Source organism: Microtus pennsylvanicus, chromosome 14, assembly GCF_037038515.1.
Source record: "Microtus pennsylvanicus isolate mMicPen1 chromosome 14, mMicPen1.hap1, whole genome shotgun sequence".
In the NCBI taxonomy this organism is placed as follows: Eukaryota; Metazoa; Chordata; class Mammalia; order Rodentia; family Cricetidae; genus Microtus; species Microtus pennsylvanicus.
The window spans coordinates 61,896,379-61,903,879 of NC_134592.1; positions in this window are offsets into that span (position 1 = coordinate 61,896,379).

Sequence of the window (7,501 nt, forward strand, 5' to 3'; positions counted from 1 at the left end):
GAAGCCACACATTTGTGGATATTTCTCCTTGGTTGCTGCTCTGTATATTAATCCTCAATAAATTTTTCATTTATTATGCATGTATCCATATTGGTACTAGTGCATCAATCAAGAAATACTTATATGACAAGGTAAAAAAGATCTGATCATTTTATATGACTCAGGTGCTAATGTTCTTGCTTTATACTCTAATTATGTTATGTGTAAGGAGTGTTATTATATGTTTTAGTAACACAAATACACTACCAAATAATTATTGCATTTTAAAGATGCAAGTAATCATTAGTTGAAATTTTTAGTGGCACATGATGACAGGTGGATGGATTTAAATGATTTTCATACTGCTCTTGTTACATAATTACGTATACCATGTAAGTTTATATTTATTCTACTGTCTTGACTGTTTCCTATAAACTTTCTAACTTCCAGAGTTTAGTCATCAAACCACAATATACATTAAAAATACAACAAGAGAAAATCATTCCATTTATAAATAGCTGCTTCACCTTGCAGATTTGTAAATAAGACTTTCCCAGGTATCAAGACCTTCACTCATGTACATTGTAACTGAACGAAAACTTGATCCAAATCTCTCCTTTGGACATTCCAAACTACTTCTGTTATGTATACTTTCCAAAACTATTTGTTGAACAACCATTTGCATAAATGTACTTACTTAAAAGGAACAATGGCAGTGTTTCATTTCATAAGTAATTTATTCTTTAGTTACAATTATTTTTCATTCAATTTATAGTTTGTTTTTATTTGCATTATTTATTCTAATTATCTTAACAGTAGAAACACTTCTTTCCTTAGACACATTTAGAAAACATTTATTCACATTTTTTGTGCTCTGGGAATTGGCTTCGTACTTCTTATTTTAAAAAGTTAATGAAAATTTGAGCTTCAACTATTGATACCCTTCATTTTTCATAATGAGGCGATCCCAGAGTTTCAATATTGTGTATATCAAGAGGGTCTTTATTTATTCATCATTTTCATTATGAGTAATCGTCATGCTCAATATTTTATCCATTTGAATAAATTGAAAAATTATACTGTACAATGTCATGTAAATGAGGTTACTCTGTATACAAGGAAGGAAAAAGGCTGACACTAAGTATGTAAAAGGAAAGTGATTAGATGGTTAAAAATAAATTCCATTCTCTAAAGTAAATCTATAAGTTATAAGAGAGGACAATTCTATTAAGGTGACTCATGGTACATGTAGAGCAAAACTTGTAGTCAAATGCTAAATGAAATTTGATTACATATGACATTATCACAGAACATGATGGTTGGTCAAAAGGATCATGAGACCTGTTAAGGTCTCTAAGTTATAGCATTAATTTTTAGGAAGTGTGTTAAAAATTAGAGATTAGGAAAAGTTTAAAGATTCAGTATAAATTCACTCTAATTCTATTTCACTTAATCTTGAATTATAGTTTTACTTGCTGTGTTTGTACAGTAATAATCACAATAAAAATATTTTAAATGAGTTAGTTAAACTCTTTGCATTATCAAACTTGCTTCTGAGGAGCTTCATGAAGATAATCTGAAAAAATTATCAATTTTATTAGGGACACAACTGAATTGTACTTTTAAAATACGTTGGTGTGGGAAGTCCTTCTGTATATGTGTTGCTATTACTGGTTAATGAATAAAGACGCTGCTTTGGCCTGTGATTGGGCAGCATAGAGATAGACAGGAATAGATAGTCATGTGCTGAGAGAAAGGCAGAGTCAGTGAGAAGCCATGTAGCCTCTGTAGGAGACAGGTGCTGGATGGAATCCTGCAGGTAGGCCATGACTTCATGGTGATGCACAGATTAGAAGAGATGGGTTAATTACCTTTCATTTTTTGTCTTAGTTACTTTTAATTACTCAATATCATCAAACAATTCTCTAACCTTATATAATTCATTTAATCTACATTACTAGTTTTATTATTGTTTTGTAATTTACTGCTATAGAATATACATGTTGGTACATTGTATTATATAATCTTTCCAAAGCAGATAGTCAAAATAATAACAAAAATTCTTTCCTTTTCTTATATCCTTCATGCTTCTTAATCTCGTTTGCATCTGCAGATTTCCTCGACATATTAAATTTGAGATATTATTCAGCAGAATGCATTAATTTGTTGAGTTCAGCTTGCTGAAAGAATTTAGTTATTATTGCCCTACTTTTAGAAAAGTATGCAAAGTAATAAATATTCATAAGTAGAGAAATTAAAATGAAAATGTTATAGAAAGGTCAATAATCTAAATCTTTGATCATGCATTGGATAAAAGTTCATTACATTACCTGTTTCATAGTTTACTATAGTTTACTTTTGAATAGGAAGCTATTAAAAAACAATTTAAATGTCTTGGAGATAGAAAAATATACATATTTTCTAATATGGAAATTATATCTACAATAAATATTCATATCATTTCTGAAATGTTTTATATTAATGTTAGGTATGTATAAACAATAACTAAAATCATTGCATGTCAAACAATAGTAAAATTTATAATCTCTTTTTTTATGGGCTAAGAATGTGCCTTCTACATTTATAAATTAAAGGTATAAGCTTCCACATAAAGACATTTGGAGATGCAGCCCTTGGAGAATAAGGACCTTTAGATTTTCTATGTGACTATGTGTGTGAGTCTCATTGACTGACCAAGAAGAACAGCAACCAACGGCTAGTTTACTCTTGTGAGAATAAAACAAAAATTGGATCTACAAATATAAGGAGGACTTACCACTGTATCTGCACTTCCTGACATTTCAAACATATTTTCACCAGAGTCCGAGGCTGTGAGGAATAAAATATGTTGGCTAAGTCTCCCGTCTGTGAACCAAAGTAGCCCATGGTGTCTAACACAGATTATATACTGAGAGAAGCTGCTGACTTAACAGAGAACTGCAAAATAGATTTATAAATGAGGGATGGGTGAAAAATGGAAAATTAAAGCATATACTAGAGATATGGACATTAATGAATTAAGGGACAGAGAACTCATAAAATAATCTATGAAAGCAGAAGCTCATTTTCTTAAAGTCAAAATATAATTTCTACTCTGTACATGAATACTTGTTCCAGGAATTCTGAAACATTATCAATCATGCAAAGAATATTTTCCTAAAATACTAAGATTTGTTTAGACAAAATAATCTGTTACAGTCATCTATAGAGGATAATATCAGATTATTAGAAAAATCAAGACTGTATCATTGTTAAGTAACACAAAATTAAGGTAGCATAAACAGCACATAAACAACTACAAAACAAAATGTGTCTCTATAGTTAGAGCAATCTAATTTATCAATAGAAATATTTCACTAAGATATACTTCTCAACAATTTTTGCTTTCATACTCCATATAATTCCAAACAACATTATAATAAAGTGGTTTTTAAAAGACATTATTTGTAAAATGACAACATAGTGTTTTTTTTTTATTGTCAGCATTGTGTCAAATCATGTGATACTAATAATTTAAGAGAAGATTGGTTTTGTATGATGTTTTCAGAGATTTCAGTCCATCTTGGTAGAAGGGTAAAGGAGAAGAAATTTTTTACCTGATGGAGATCAGAAAACAGAGAAAGAATGTCTGGACTACTGGCCTCTTCTCTTCCCTTTCTATTGTCTATGTGATGGTACAGTGTGCATTTAGAGCAAGTTCTTAGAAAGATTCAGCATGCCATTGAAGAAAATTATGCTGCAATTCTTCATTAAATCAAAGAATATGTTCAAATTTTAGTGAAATAAGCATAATATTGGAACAGGAAGACACTGAGATGGTTTGGAATCAAATGCAGAGGATACTACCAAATTCTAAGATATACTTAACCCCTGAAATAAAAGATGAACTCAACCCAGTAGTACACGAGTTATTTACTAACCTAATGAAAATTAATTCTGAGAAGTTTAGGAAGATTTCTTTAACAAAATTTAAAAGTTTAAGTCATCATGGGATGCACAGAAGAAACTGAATATTTGAGAACTCCTATGTACCAAAAGATTTAAGAGTCTAAATATAAACTAAGCAAAAACTACATCAATAATTTAAAATAAATTTTGACAAAATATTAATGTTCACAATCTTAGATTTTTACTCAATAAAAATGATGAAAATTTATTAAGAACATGCCTTATTGGTAGGTGTTCTCTATATCATATTTGATGATTACTCTTCTATATTCTCAAGATAAAATTTGTCATAAAATGACATTTTTACCAAAAGAATTAATAATAATCCAGGATAGTAAAATAAGTACAAAATTAAGTACTATCCTGTACCCAGCAGGTCATCAACAAAAGCATGCCATTGTGTGTTTAATTGAACTTATAGACAGTACATAGCATGATCAACTAACAAAAGAGAACTCAAATTGTAAAATTTGGTTATGGATTATTACAAAGATGAAAATTGTTTGATTATGTTGCTTAATATTTCCTAGTTTTTCAAAGTAAAAACAACTTCCAAATGTTATATTTCTCCTAAATTGGCTACAATTATAAATATAAATTCTATAAAGTTTTATTTTTTATTATTGCTGTACATGTTTGTGTATGTGTAGGTATCTCTGTGTGTATGATATCTCTGTGTAAATATGGCTCCATGGATGCTCTGGCATCCATGTTGAGCCAAGAAGACAATTGTGTGGAGTCGATTTTCTACTTCTAATGTTGGTTTAAGAAATGAAACTTAGGTCAATCTTGTGTACTGAACATCTCTCTGGTCCTGTAAATATAAATATTGCCATTTTGCATAATTCCTTACTACATCCTAAATCTTTTCCTAAAATCCTCAAAGAAATGTACACACCACCATCATCAGAGAAGCTTCCCCTTATAGTAAATGGAGAACATCACAGAAAACCAAAACCAGACACAATGTACAGGTGGGAGGATGATGAGGAACCCAGAAAAGACAAAAATGGACACATCCATTACTTATTTTAGCTACCAGAAATACAAAAAAAAAATTAGTTTCAAGGATACATATAGACAGATATCACAGAAAATAACCAAGACAATCATGAAGCCACAAAAGCTAAGCCCCTCAAAAGACAGGCAAATAGATAAGATCTGGGAGAGAACTAATTATGATTAATTCCAAAGCCATGACGTTCTGAGATGAACAAGGGAAAGGGAAAATACAAGTTATTTGAATTACTAAGAACAAAACAGCAAGATGCAAGATCTAAAATATTTAACTAATAACACTAATAGTTGATGGTATGAATTTTCTAAGTGATAACTCTGAAGTAGATGAGTTATACTAAAAACACAAACACACACACACAACCTCACATTTCTGATTATACAAAATTAGCTTTATAAACAGAAGAATGTACAAATTGGAAACAAAAGGATAGAAAATGACATTCTTAATGAATCCAAGAAGAAGCAGACATAGATGCAGTTCTTCTAATAGCCATAAAAATTTCAAATAAAATTGTGAGGAAATAAATCAGGACACCGTATAGAGCTAACTGAGAAGTCTATTATAAAGATGCAACACTTGAAATAAGTGTACCAAATACAAGAATAGCCAAAACAAACACTACAGAATTCAAACAGATGAGTTTCCCCATTACAATCATACTGGGTAAACACAATACCAGACTATTACTTATAAATTGGTCATATAGATAAACAATTCATCAAAGAAACATAAGAATTAAATTAGGTTATAGATCATAACCTAATTTAACAGTCATTTAACAATATCTTTTCCAATGATGGTAGAATGTATCTTTATTTTTACAGCACATGAAACATTTTTTGAAGTAGATAATATTTAAAACAAAATATAAGGAGATTTTTTTGTATCTTTTCAAAGCCAAATAGAATGAAACCAGACAGTAATGACACTAACTATGGAAAACACACAAACACTGTATTGCCATTGTACAACATATATTAAAATATCAAGAATATGTTGAAGAAATTAAAATGTTAAAACTTTTCTAGAACAAGATAGAAATGAAGAATAAAATTCTGTGAATGCATGAATGTTAAATTCATAGTTGTGAGTGCCTATTTTTTAAAAAGATAAAAGGAAATAGTTTTTCTCAAATACATTGCTTGTAAATTTCAAGGCCTTAGAAAAATAAGAATAATCCAAACTTTAAAATGAAAAGAAAAGAAATGGAGATGATCAGAGGCACAATAATGGCATGAAGACAAGGATAACTAGGAAAAAGACAAGCCAGAACAAGGCTTAGTAAGAGAGCTATCTTTGATAAGATAAACTTGAAAAGTTCTATCTAAACTAACCAATGAAGAGAAAGAAGAACAGATTATAACACAGACCTCCATAAATGGACAACATTTCAGAAAATTCTAAAATCAGAAAGCCATTTGGGGATATTTTAAGACATATGCTTATAAGTCGGCAACTCTAAGGGAAATGGAACAATTTCTAGGAAAGTATAATAAAACAAATTGAAACATAAAAATGCAAAAACTCAGGCTGATTCACAGCAAGAATTGAAACTGAATCTATTATAAAATTTCCTAACAAAGAACATGACAAGGACTTAAGAAATAAGAGCAGAGTTATTCCAATGAACCGACATTACACTCCTCAACAATTTTACCATGGAGCAGAAAACACTCCCAAATAGTTCCAAAGTCAAAGTCAGCATTATGTGTTGACAAGATCACAATTATTTTGTACTGACTAATTTTATGTCAACTTGACACAATCTAAGGTTATCTGATTAAAAAAAATAACCTCAAATGAGAATATGCCTTTGTAAAATCTGGCAGTAAAGGACCCCAATGTTAAGAATACAACCCACATAGCTGATCAAGTGTAGAGTCATTGAGTTTGTGTCTGTACGGAGCCATCAATCCTAGTTCTTTGTCATAAGAAGGTACACTTGCAGGCTACAGAAAAAATAAACCTGTTCAGGAGTTCAGCCACAAAAGCCTTGAACTACAATCTTATCTAATTGCAAGACGTGTTGAGGCAATGGTGGCCTAGAGCTTGTGGGAGAGGCCAATAGATGTTTAGTCTTATCTGAGTCACATATAACAAGAAGGAGCCTGCCATAGTTTGGGTTTCTATTGCTGTGAAGAGAAATATGGTGATAACTTGTATGAGGGAAAACATTTAATTGCGATGAGTCCCTTACATTTCAAAGGTTTAGTCCGTTATCATTATGGCAGGAAGTAAGACAATGTGCAGGCAGACATGAAGCTCGAGAAGGAAGTGAGAGTTCTTACATCTTAACTCACAAGCAACAGGAAGTGGTTAGTCTCACTCAGCGTGGCTTGAGCATACAGAATGTCTCAAAACCTACCTTCATAGTGACCTACTTTCTCCCACAAGGCCATACTTCCTAATATTGTCACACCCTTTGAGGACACATTTGCTTTCAAACTGTCAAAGAGCTCATGATAAACTGCTATGTAGAAATGTGAGTGCAATAACCCCTTTCCTCTACAAGTTACATTATCCATGTTGTTTCATCACAGCAAAATAACCAAA